General features: G+C 39.4%; 1 protein-coding gene across 5 annotated transcripts in view; it reads right to left on the minus strand.

The window, feature by feature from the left end:
- Positions 1 to 13,574, minus strand: part of p120ctn (adherens junction protein p120) — a 914,089-nt gene that overhangs the window by 104,584 nt on the left and 795,931 nt on the right. The gene's annotated exons all lie outside the window — the stretch shown is intronic.

Below are 13,574 nucleotides of genomic sequence, written 5' to 3' on the forward strand. Positions count from 1 at the left end.
CTGCAGAAGTCCTTCAGAAAGAAAGGGAGCTCATTCTTCAGGAGGACAGTACTCATCAGGATATTGCCTCAAAGGGTTGAAGCTGTGATTCGTAGCATAGGTGGGAACACACTTTTTTGAAAGAGTGTGTGATGGTGCAGAAATACAGAGCAATAACAACATTTAAGTGAAAGAAAATGAACTGCTTTAAACAATTTTAACTTGTACATAAAACAAGGGTGAATTTAGCAAGTTTTTTATCCCTGTGAATAATCTGATGTATATTGTTATTTCTCCTAACGAAAATTACTCTAGATACCTCAATAGTAATGAGTTAACCGACTATCATAAAGATAACACAATACACAAGTTATTTTTTATATTTTTTATGTTTGTGATATTTGAAGTCATTTCTTTTCAGTTTTGACTCAGTTAATTTATAACTGTTGGGTTCTTCAGTCTGTCACAACAAATTTAATAAATAAATATACAAATTGTCTGAAAAAGGAAATGTATGACTACAGAATTATACCTCAAAAAAGAAAGAAATATGTATAGTTTTGACAGACTGAAGAACCCAACAGTTACAAAAAAATAAAAACACACAAGTTGGTCATTGATTTTAATAAAGTAAATCACTTTCTTCGCAAAATCTGAAGGGTTTCAATTTTTTTGTTTGTCAGTGTAGTATAAAAATGTTTGTCCTAAACTGGAATTTACCGAGCTCGATAGCTGCAGTCGCTTAAGTACGGCCAGTATCCAGTAATCGGGAGATAGTGGGTTCGAACCCCACTGTCGGCAGCCCTGAAGATGGTTTTCCGTGGTTTCCCATTTTCACACCAGGCAAATGCCGGGGCTGTACCTTAATTAAGGCCATGGCCGCTTCCTTCCACTTCCTAGGCCTTTCCTCTCCCACCGTCGCCATAAGACATATCTGTGTCGGTGCGACGTAAAACAAAATAGCAAAAAACTGGAATTTTGCATAATATGCAGTTAAGAATTAGATTTTGCTGTAGAGAAATGAAAATGAAATGGCGTATGGCTTTTAGTGCCGGGAGTGTCAGAGGACAAGTTCGGCTCACCAGGTGCAGGTCTTTTGATTTTACGCCCTTAGGCGACCTGTGCGTCGCAATGAGGATGAGATGATGTTAAAGACGACACACACACCCAACCCCCGTGCCAGGGAAATTAACCAATGATGGTTAAAATTCCCAACCCTGCCAGGAATCGAACCCGGGTCCCCTGCGACCAAAGGCCAGCACGCTAACCATTTTCATTGTTGCTGTAGAGAGATTTACAGCCACATGCTACACCAAATTTGAAAATCATTTAAACATCTAGGAAACAGACAGAGAGCAGTGACTTACCATGTAAGAATGTGTGGATAAAGTACACATAAAAGAAAAACATGGGTCCAATATTTTCACCTGCAGCCTTCATTAGTAATGATGGTCACTGTTGGCCAGTAGACACTGTGTGAGGAGAGGTGAGTGGAGGGACAAACAAACATGAGAATGGAAAAAGGGAGTGGTTATCTAATGTTAAAACTGTGTACTTCCCTGGAACTGATCATCAGCTGATGTCCCACTTCGGAATCTCTGAACTGTGGAACATTCACTGAATGTGGTTTGATGGTGCCTGGTGTGAATGGGGACAGGAAGATTTATGTTGGGGTTTTTTGCAGGTATTGCAGTGGCCCCATACATGTTTAGCAAGTGTATTCCTAGTTGAGCCAATGTAGAAAGCTGGCCAGAGTCTGCAGTGAAGCTGGTAGATAATGTTGGATGAAGTACTGGCACAACGACCTTGCATAGGTTAAGAATTGTCAGTGATGCTGCTGGTAAAAGTGGTCCTTAGTTTACGTAAATGACAGGTCTTACAGCGGCTGTGGTCACAGGGGAAAGAGCCAGAGGGGGTTAGGGTTGGCATGGTTCATAATGAGTTGGAATGTACTCCAAGTTTTAAAATTTAATATAGTTTGTGTAGATCTGGATGATATGTGGTTATGAAGGGTACAGGGTTATGTTGCTTAGGGAGTCTGGAGACGAGATCTGGCGGTCAAACAATTGAATGTGGTTACTAGCAGTAAACGTCTTCCTCAGGCATTTGTTGTAGGAAGCGTGGGGTTTAGGGGTTGAACAAATCAGTTTGCCCCCCAAGGGCCAGGCTGAATGGTAGAGATAGTTTAGTGATTCGATCATTAAAAATTCACGTGATGTACTCATCATGGGTGACTCGATGATACGCTGGAGTGGTGATATTTCAAGGAGGACTGGTAAAAAGGTACAGAGTTACCTGAGAATAAAAATTGGACAGCCGTCTCAGCAGGTTGAAAGAGTGTAATATAGCGACAATGTGCAAGTGTTGGTGCTTCATGTAAGGACCAATGATCTTAGAAGAAGGGTGTCAGTAGATTATTTAATGGGAGATGTGTATGAACTGGCGAGAGCAGCTAAGAAAAAGTTTAAGAACGCGAAGATCATGCTTAGTGGTGCAGTGCGAAGGAAGGATGTACCTCTACGGTGGGTGAAGGCTTTGAATGACTGTATGGACTGGTTGTGTCAGCAACTGGACTTGGTGTATGTGGGAGACAGATTGCTGGATAGGAGACCGGGACTTTGTGTGGGACAGACTGCACCTGAACAGGCAAGGCTCCTAAGAGTTAGGAAACCCGCACGAGAGAGTCATTGAGTGGTTCCCGCAAAGATGAGGAAGACTGGAGTCGGAGGAGGGCTGCCAACTGGAGCTGGTGATGGGCAATGAGCAGCCACAGATTATAGACTATGAAGGTAAGACCCTAATACTATTGCAAGTGAATTGTCAAAGCGTGCAAAAGAAAATTATTGAATTTTGGAATATTACTGAATCATGCCATGCAGATATTGTGATTTGTACTGAGTCACGGCTGAATGGGAATGTAAATAGTAGCAAAGTAAATCAGGGCAATTTCTTGATATATAGAAGGGACAAAAGAGTTTAGAGGTGGCGGAGTATTTATCCGGGTGCGAAAGAACAGACAGTTCTTAAAAATGGGTTGATGTGGATCACGAAATGCTGTGTGTGCTCAAGGGAATGCCAACCCCATTCAATTAATAGGAATACACAGGGCTCCTGGTAACAACTCCTCGGTACTCAATAGGCTGTATGACTTATACAAAATTAATTTCATTTTATTGGCCCGTATCGATGATTGACTACTTTCAACGGGATGGGCAGGTCCACCTATTCAATACCATACATACATACATACATACATACATACATTATCATTATAGACTGTTATGCCTTTCAGCGTTCAGTCTGCAAGCCTCTGAGAATTTACTGAACGTCGCCACAATCCTCGATTTGCAAATAGTGTTGTGGCCTCATTTAGTTCTATACCTCTTATCTTTAAATCATTAGAAACAGAGTCTAACCATCGTCGTCTTGGTCTCCCTCTACTTCTCTTACCCTCCATAACAGAATCCATTATTCTCCTAGGTAACCTATCCTCCTCCATTCGCCTCACATGACCCCACCACCGAAGCCGGTTTATGCGTACAGCTTCATCCATCGAGTTGATTCCTAAATTAGCCTTTATCTCCTCATTCCGAGTTCCTTCCTGCCATTGTTCCCACCTGTTTGTACCAGCAATCATTCTTGCTACTTTCATGTCTGTTACTTCTAACTTATGAATAAGATATCCTGAGTCCACCCAGCTTTCGCTCCCGTAAAGCAGAGTTGGTCTGAAAACAGACCGATGTAAAGATAGTTTCGTCTGGGAGCTGACTTCCTTCTTACAGAATACTGCTGATCGCAACTGCGAGCTCACTGCATTAGCTTTACTACACCTTGATTCAATCTCACGTACTATATTTTTTTTTTTTTTTTTTTTTGCTAGGGGCTTTACGTCGCACCGACACAGATAGGTCTTATGGCGACGATGGGATAGGAAAGGCCTAGGAGTTGGAAGGAAGCGGCCGTGGCCTTAATTAAGGTACAGCCCCAGCATTTGCCTGGTGTGAAAATGGGAAACCACGGAAAACCATCTTCAGGGCTGCCGATAGTGGGATTCGAACCTACTATCTCCCGGATGCAAGCTCACAGCCGAGCGCCCCTACGCGCACGGCCAACTCGCCCGGTACGTACTATATTACCACCCTGGGAAAATACACAACCTAAATACTTGAAATTATCAACCTGTTCTAGCTTTGTATCACCAATGTGACATTCAATTCTGTTGAATTTCTTACCTACTGACATCAATTTAGTCTTCGGGAGGCTAATTTTCATACCATACTCATTGCACCTATTTTCAAGTTCCAAGATGTTAGACTGCAGGCTCCCTCCCTGCCATTTTATACCTTTTAGCATATGATCCATGTAAACTACAAACAGCAAAGGTGAAAGATTACAGCCTTGTCTAACTCCTGTAAGTACCCTGAACCAAGAACTCATTCTACCATCAATTCTCACTGAAGCCCAATTGTCAACATAAATGCCTTTGATTGATTTTAATAATCTACCTTTAATTCCATAGTCCCCCAGTATAGCGAACATCTTTTCCCTCGGTACCCTGTCATATGCTTTCACTAGATCTATGAAACATAAACACAACTGCCTATTCCTCTCGTAGCATTTTTCAATTACCTGGTGCATACTGAAAATCTGATCCTGACAACCTCTCTGTGGTCTGAAACCACACTGATTTTTATCCAACTTCCTCTCAACGACTGATCGCACCCTCCCTTCCAAGATGCCAGTGAATACTTTGCCTGGTATACTAATCAATGAGATACCTCGATAGTTGTTGCAATCCTTCCTGTTCCCTTGCTTATAGATAGGTGCAATTACTGCTTTTGTCCAATCTGAAGGTACCTTACCAACACTCCACGCTAATTTTACTACTCTATGAAGCCATTTCATCCCTGCCTTCCCACTATAATTCACCATTTCAGGTCTAATTTCATCTATTCCTGCTGCCTTATGACAATGGAGTTTATTTACTATCCTTTACACTTCCTCAAGCATAATTTCACCAACATCATTTTCCTCCTCCCCATGAGCTTGGCTGTTTGCTACACCACCAGGATGATTTCCTTTTACGTTGAGAAGATGTTCAAAATATTCCCTCCACCTCTCCAGTGATTCCCTGGGATCTATTATGAGTTCACCTGAATTACTCAAAACACTGTTCATTTCCTTTTTCCCTCCCTTCCTAAGATTCTTTATTACTGTCCAGAAAGGTTTCCCTGCTGCTTGACCTAGCCTTTCCAGGTTATTACCAAAATCTTCCCAAGACTTCTTTTTGGATTCAGCAACTATTTGTTTCGCTCTGTTTCTTTCATCTACGTACCAATCCCTGTCTGCCTCGGCCCTTGTTTGGAGCCATTTCTGATAAGCCGCCTTTTTACGTTTACAGGCTGCTCTCACTTCATCATTCCACCAAGATGTTCGCCTTTTCCCATCTTTACACACAGTTGTTCCTAGGCATTCCCTTGCCATTTCTATTACAGCATCCCTGTATGCCACCCATTCACTTTCTATATCCTGAACCTGCTTACTGTCTACTGTTCGAAACTTCTCACTAATCATATCCATGTACTTCTGTCTAATTTCCTCGTCCTGGAGATTTTCTACCCTTATTCGTTTGCAGACAGATTTCACTTTCTCTACCCTAGGCCTAGAGATACTTAGTTTACTACAGATCAGATAGTGGTCTGTATCATCGAGAAATCCCCGAAAAACTCGTACATTTCTAAAAGATTTCCTAAATTCAAAGTCTGTTAAGATATAGTCTATTATGGATCTGGTACCCCTAGCGTCCCATGTGTAGCAGTGAATAGCCTTATGCTTGAAGAATGTATTCGTAACAGCTAAACCCATACTAGCACAGAAGTCCAGCAAACGCTTCCCATTCCCATTAGCTTCCATATCTTCCCCACATTTACCAATCACCCTTTCGTATCCTTCAGTTCTATTCCCAACTCTCGCATTGAAATCGCCCATTAGCACTATTCTATCCTTGCTGTTGATCCTGACCACGATGTCACTCAATGCTTCATAAAACTTGTCAACTTCATTCTCATCTGCACCCTCACATGGTGAATACATGGACACAATTCTTGTCCTAATTCCTCCCACTGACAAATCTACCCACATCATTCGCTCATTTACGTGCCTAACCGAAACTATGTTGCGTGCAATGGTATTCCTGATAAAGAGCCCTACCCCAGACTCTGCCCTTCTCTTTCTAACACCCGTCAAGTACACTTTATAATCTCCTATCTCTTCCTTCTTATCTCCCCTTACCCGAATATCACTTACTCCTAGCACATCCAGATGCATCCTCTTTGTTGACTCAGCCAGTTCTACCTTCTTTCTTCCATAAGCCCCATTAATTCAATACCATATACCATATGTTTTAATATTATTATTGTGAATTATACATTGGAACTAGTTTCAATCTTTAGGTCATCTTCAGCCTAGACGCATTGTTTGGGGGAGATATAATAATAATAATAATAATAATAATAATAATAATAATAATAATAATAATAATAATAATAATAATAATAATAATAATCGTATGGCCTCAGCTACCGCGTGCAGACATTTCGATTTGACGCCATCTGGCTGTCTGCTCGTCAATTTCGACATTCCATTTTATTCTAGGCCCACTAGATGGCAGACCGAGTAAACCGAAACTCTCTTGGGTAATACCAATATAAATGGTCCGTTATTGGATATTATCAATTTTCCAGCTAACTCATTCTTGGTTACCAGCGTCTCGCCCTCGTGTGCTAGGGTGGGCTCATCAGTTGGTACCTAGCACACCTACCAATACGCTGGCTAGTGCATACCGTGGAGGCCACTGCCTAGGCTACATGCAGCCACCGGCAGTGCCAATGCACTAAGAGACTTCGTCTCATTACCAAAAATTGATGCCTGCTTGGCTATCAGATGATATATGTATATGTTGATTCCCATAGGGAATTGGTATTATAAATTTACTCATTCAGGACAAATGTTTCAGATTCCCTATGGGAATCAACATATACATATATCATCTGATAGCCAAGCAGGCATCAATTTTTGGTAATGAGACGAAGTCTCTTAGTGCATTGGCACTGCCGGTGGCTGCATGTAGCCTAGGCAGTGGCCTCCACGGTATGCACTAGCCAGCGTATTGGTAGGTGTGCTAGGTACCAACTGATGAGCCCACCCTAGCACACGAGGGCGAGACGCTGGTAACCAAGAATGAGTTAGCTGGAAAATTGATAATATCCAATAACGGACCATTTATATTGGTATTATAAATTTACTCATTCAGGACAAATGTTTCAGATTCCCTATGGGAATCAACATATACATATATCACTCTCTTGGGTATCCGTGGCTGAGATTTTAATGAATTTTGTTGGGTAAAACACCACATGTGTCACCAGAGATCTTTTACATGCCAACATCGTACGACATGGAGTGTCGAATGGACTTTTTTCCGCCCTTCAAAAATCCGACTACCTCTGCCGGGTTTGAACTCGCTATCTTGGGATCTGGAGGCCGACACTCTACCACTGATCCACAGAGGCAGCTTGGGGGAGATATAACATGCATACACACTTAACTTAATCTAATATGTCACTTATGGTATGTCTACAACTATTTAGATACATTTTGAAGTCCATGTAATTTGATGTATTTGCACATACGTCTTAAAAATTCTGTTGGGTTAATATTGTATTTGTATAAAACACTATGATATGAATCTTAAAAAAAATGTTCAGAAAATAAACACAAAACATTCCAATTGACAAAGTTACTAAAACACATTTGAATATTTCTCTTGGTATTATTTTGAACATGCCGGTGTGTTGTCGCTTGTCATGTTTATAAAATGTAGGTACCTTTGATGTCAAAAATCATTTTGTGTACATACACAGTTAAATAGAGTAGATAAATATACTAGAATGTTCATCAATATACATATTTTTGTACTTTGTCTTTATACTTTATTGTAATTCACCACAGTCCCATTAATCCGAACTGAAATATTCAGTTTTTTAAATTCACCTTATTGAAATGAATAAACATATATAATGAAGATTTACCTGCATTTTATTAGTCATATTTTACTAGAATAACTTAATGTAAACATAATCACACATCATAAACCATCAATCACTGGTTGTTTATCTTTACAAAATCTGTTAGTTTCTCTTGCTGTAGTGATTGGAACCTACTCGAAGATGCAGTGTTAAACCAGCATCTCATAAACATCACATCAGTGGGAGTAGTGGCGTTTTCTCGTCTACGGGTTCTACTGTAATTTTCTACAGTATTTTATTAATGTAACCGCTAAGGAATGGACATTTCAAATTACAGTATGTACTGTAATGTATTGTAGAAACTATTTTCCTCAGACGGTTGAGGTGCAGGCCTTCTGATCCCACCTTGGCAGGTTCGATCCTGGCTCAGTCCGGTGGTATTTGAAGGTGCTGAAATACGTCAAACTCGTGTAAGGAGATTTACTGGCACGTAAAAGAACTCCTGCAAGAGAAAATCCCGGCACATACGCGTCTCCGGAAACGGTAAAAGAAGTTAGCGAACGTAAAAACAATAATATTATTATTAGAAAATATTCTCCGGTTAATCCGAAAATTTCGTAATCCAAACAGACTCCAATGAGTTCGGATTAACAATTGTCTACTGTATTAAAATATTTGGGATTGATTGTTATGATGAACACTTTCTCTAATAATAGACCTGTTGTTATAATTCCATCCATCCGTCCGTCCCTCCATCCATCCTGATTTGTTGTTGTTCGAGTCATCAGTCCATAGAGTGGTTTGATGTAGCCTCCATGCCACCCTATCCTGTGCTAACCTTTTCATTTCTACGTAACTATTGCATCCTACATCTGCTCTAATCTGCTTGTCATATTCATACCTTGGTCTATCCCTAACGTTCTTACCACCTACACTTCCTTCAAAAACCAACTGAAGAAGTCCTCGATGCCTTAAGATGTGTCCTATCATTCTATCTTTTCTTCTCGTAAAATTTAGCCAAATCGATCTCCTCTCACCAATTTGATTCAGTATCTCTTCATTCGGGATTCGATCTATCCATCTCACCTTCAACATTCTTCTGTAACACCACATTTCAAAAGTTTCTATTATATTTCTTTCTGAGCTAGTTATCGTCTATTTTCACTTCCATACAATGCCACGCTCCACACAAAAGTCTTCAAAAACATCTTTCTAATTCCTATATCAATGTTTGAGGGAGCAAATTTCTTTTCTTAAAAAGCTCTTCCTTGCTTGTGCTAGTCTGCATTTTGTGTCCTCCTTACTTCTGCTATCGTTAGTTATTTTACTACCCAAGTAACAATATTAATCTACTTCCTTTAAGACTTCATTTCCTAATTTAATATTTCCTGCATCACCTGCTTTCGTTCGACTGCACTCCATTACTTTTGTTTTGGACTTATTTATTTTCATCTTGTACTCCTTACCCAAGACTTCGTCCATACCATTCAGCAGCTTCTCAAGATCTTCTGCAGTCTCAGATAAAATGACAATATCATCAGCAACTCTCAAGATTTTGATTTCCTCTCCTCGGATTGTGATTCCCTTTCCAAATTCCTCTTTGATTTCCTTTACTGCCTGTTCTATGTAAACATTAAAAAGAAGGGGGGACAAACTGCAGCCTTGCCTCACTCCTTTCTGGATTGTTGCTTCTTTTTCAAAGCCCTCGATTCTTATTACTGCAGACTTATACAGATTGTAGATAATTCTTCGTTCTCGGTATCTGATCCCTATCATCTTCAGAATCTTAAATAGCTTGGTCCAATCAACATTATCGAATGCCTTTTCTAGATCTACGAATGCCATGTACGTGGGCTTGTCCTTCTTGATTCGATCCTCTAAGATCAGACTAAAGTCAGGATGGCTTTACCGTAAAGTCAGGATGGCTTTACGTGTTCCTACATTTCTTCTGAAGCCAAATTGATCTTCTCCCAATTCGGCTTCAACTTGTTTTTCCATTCTTCTGTAAATAATACATGTTAAAATTTTGCAGGCATGAGATAATAAACTAATGGTGCGGTAGTTTTCACACCTGTCAGCACCAGCTTCCTTGGGAATAGGTATAACAACAATCTGCCGAAAATCGGATGGGACTTTTCCTGTCTCATACATCTTACACACTAAATGGAATAACCTTGCCATGCTGGTTTCTCCTAAGGCAGTCAGTAATTCAGAGGGAATGGCATCAATTCCAGGTGCCTTGTTCCAATTTAGGTCACTCACAGCTCTGTCAAAATCTGACCTCAAAATTGGGTCTTCCATTTCATCAGCATCAACAGCCTCTTCTTGTTCCAGAATCAAATTATCTACATCTTTACCTTGATACAACTGTTGGATATGTTCTTGCCATCTTTCTGCTTTGTCTTCTTTCCCTAGAAGTGGCTTTCCATCTGAGCTCTTAATATTCATACACCTAGATTTCCTTTCTCCAAAGATTTCCTTGATTTTCCTGTATGCAGCATCTACCTTTCCCAGGACCATACAGCCTTCGACATCCTTGCACTTCTCCTTCAGCCATTCTTCCTTAGCTACCTTGCACTTTCAATTCACTTCATTCTTTAATCGCCTGTATTCTTTTCTGCCCTCTTCATCTCTAGCATTCTTATATTTTCGTCGTTCATCAATCAGGTCTAGTATCTCCTGAGCCATCCTGATTTATAATTAGCTATTCTCATGTCGCTGTAATTAATTTCCTAACATTCTGACAAATTGTAATATTTAGTGATTGTAAATAGTTTTATAAACAAGTCAAATGAAAAAATATTTCAACCTTTTGTAATTATCAGAATCTCAGACGTATTTCTGGTATATTCAGTGGATAATATTTTAAATAATCAATTAAGATTTATACAGGGCTCAACACAAACTGCAATGAAATGACAGACTGTTATTTTGTTATGCAAATCTATATATATATAATAAGAGTTTTGTCTGTACATTGCTCAGAATTTGAAAATAATGGTATTTCCGTATCGACCAGTCATGACCATAGTAACAAGGAAATGCACTTTTTACTTTTCCGTTATTTCTGTCTGTATGTATGTACACGCATCACGAGAAAACGGCTGAAGAGAATTTAATGAAAATCGGTATGTGAAGTCGGGGGATGAGCCGCTACAATCTAGGCTATAAACAATTTTACTCGCCCTGTATGAAATTGTAGTTTAGGGGAAGGTGCCTAAAATGTAATTTTTAAATACCTATGCTATTGGTCCTATCGAAAAGTACTACATAACAAAATTTATATAGAATACAATTTCCGACCATTTATGCTTTATTCAATTTTACCATACCGACTATGATAAGAGTTGTATTTTAGAGTCGGAAGAAAAGTAAATGTGAAGGCCTACAATATAGAGAGCACATAACATTGATCAACAATAACATTACATTGACCACTGTTTGTGGTGATGTTCTTTGTCTCTTACGTTGCCGCTCAACTCCGATAGATGTGATTACTGCTGCGTACCGAGTATAACAGCCTGACTGAATATTGGCGGGAAATAGCCGGGGAGTTAGAAAACTTTCTTCTTTAGCATGTCATTCCTCTGGTTTATACATTTTCTGATACCGAACTGCTGGTATGTAACTCACTGGTTCATTATAGTATTCCAGCCATTCGATCCCTACTCTGACGTGCTGTTTTGAATGAGCAGTGTGCACTCTTAAGGCAGAGGCTCACTTAGTAGTAGTAGTAGTAGTAGTAGTAGTAGTAGTAGTACCTGGTCTAGAATTAAAATTTAGGCATGTTCCAAATTTTAGCTCCACAATTCACTAAATAACTCAAAATACAACCCTGAAAAGATCTGTTTCTTAAAAAGAGCTTTTTCTTCTTCACTTTTATTAAATTCTACATTCCTGTTATTCAAAATTAGCAGTGAAGAGGGGGTTTCTCGTCTGACTTGGAGGAAAAAATTGCCTCCAAGTCAGATAGATTTTTCCGCCGCCAGTGTAGTGAAATGAGATTTTCTGACTCATCGGGTACTCCTAAGAAACAGATTAGTAAACGGGCATATTTTTTGCCCTGAAACTCTCCACTATTCGACCCTCAACCTGAAAAAATACTAAGAGTGTTCACGGATCACGGCTGTCTGCGGCGTGGTCATTCCAGGTCTGGAACTATGGACTGTTAGATCAGCAGCGTAGTACTGTTCGTTAAAAGTGACAATATGTGTGATTTTTCATTTGATCGAGTATTTCATGTGAAATAATTGCTTTTAGTCGCACCATTCCTACTGACGTCATTGTAATGACCTATGTTCATTTCAGTTGGGAAAATCACTAAGACAGTCTTTCTGAGGATATAAAAAGGCAGGTGAAGAGTGAGTGCCTGCCATTATAATACAATTCCCCTACCTGATTGTGACTGATGGTAGACAAGCAGGCTTGCTCACGTGTACTCTATCTAACCTAGAATTCTGTATACAATGTAGAATTCCGCAGCAAAGCACGGGTACATCAGCTAGTAACGTTATAAATAAGCACTGTAATTTGTACCTTTGACACAACTTTTAATCAACAGCTAACAGATGTCATTCAATCTTTCTTTTAGACTGCTCCTATTTTAAGTATGTTAACATTAAATCTCACTAATTACACTTTAATTATGAATCAGGTGCTTGATTTCACCTTGAGGAGGTACAATGATTGAAGATGTCTTCTATGAAAGGCGAAACATGTCTCATATTTTATAATGTAAAAAGGATCAAATCCTAATTATATAAGACTGTAAAGTATTGAATAGGTGGTTAATGAATAAATTAATTAGCAATATAATAAACATACCACTTAGTCGAGCAGCTTGTCTCCCAAGTCCTTCCAGCCCAAACTTTGCAACATTTTTGTAACGCTACTCTTTTGTCGGAAATCACCCAGAACAAAACGAGCTGTTTTTCTTTGGATTTTTTCCAGTTCTTGAATCCTGTAATCCTGATGAGGGTCCCATACACTGGAACCATATTCTAGTTAGGGTCTTACCAGAGACTTATATGCCCTCTCCTTTGCATCCTTACTACAACCCCTAAACACCATCATAACCATGTGCAATCATATTAATGTGATTACCCCAACAAAGATTTTTTCTTATATTAACATCTAGGTACTTACTAAAGGAACTTTCACACCATTAACGCAGTAATTAAAACTGAGAGGACCTTTCCTATTTGCGAAACTTACCACCTGACTTTTAACCCTGTTTTATCATTATACCATTGCCTACGGTCCATCTCACAACATTATCGAGCCATTTTGCAGTTTCCCACAATCTTGTAACTTTACTCTCTACAGAATAACATCTGCAAAAAGCCTTATCTCTGATTCCACTTCTTTACACATATCACTGATATACATAAGAAAACAAGGTCCAATAATACTACCTTGAGGAATTCCCCTCTTAATTATTACAGGGACAGATAAAGCTTCACCTACTCTAATTCTCTGAGTTATTTTTCCTAGAAACATAGCCACAAATTCAGTCAATCTTTTGTCAAGTCCAATTGCACTCATTTTTGCCAGTAGTCTCCCATGATC

Source organism: Anabrus simplex, chromosome 2, assembly GCF_040414725.1.
Source record: "Anabrus simplex isolate iqAnaSimp1 chromosome 2, ASM4041472v1, whole genome shotgun sequence".
Taxonomy (NCBI): Eukaryota; Metazoa; Arthropoda; class Insecta; order Orthoptera; family Tettigoniidae; genus Anabrus; species Anabrus simplex.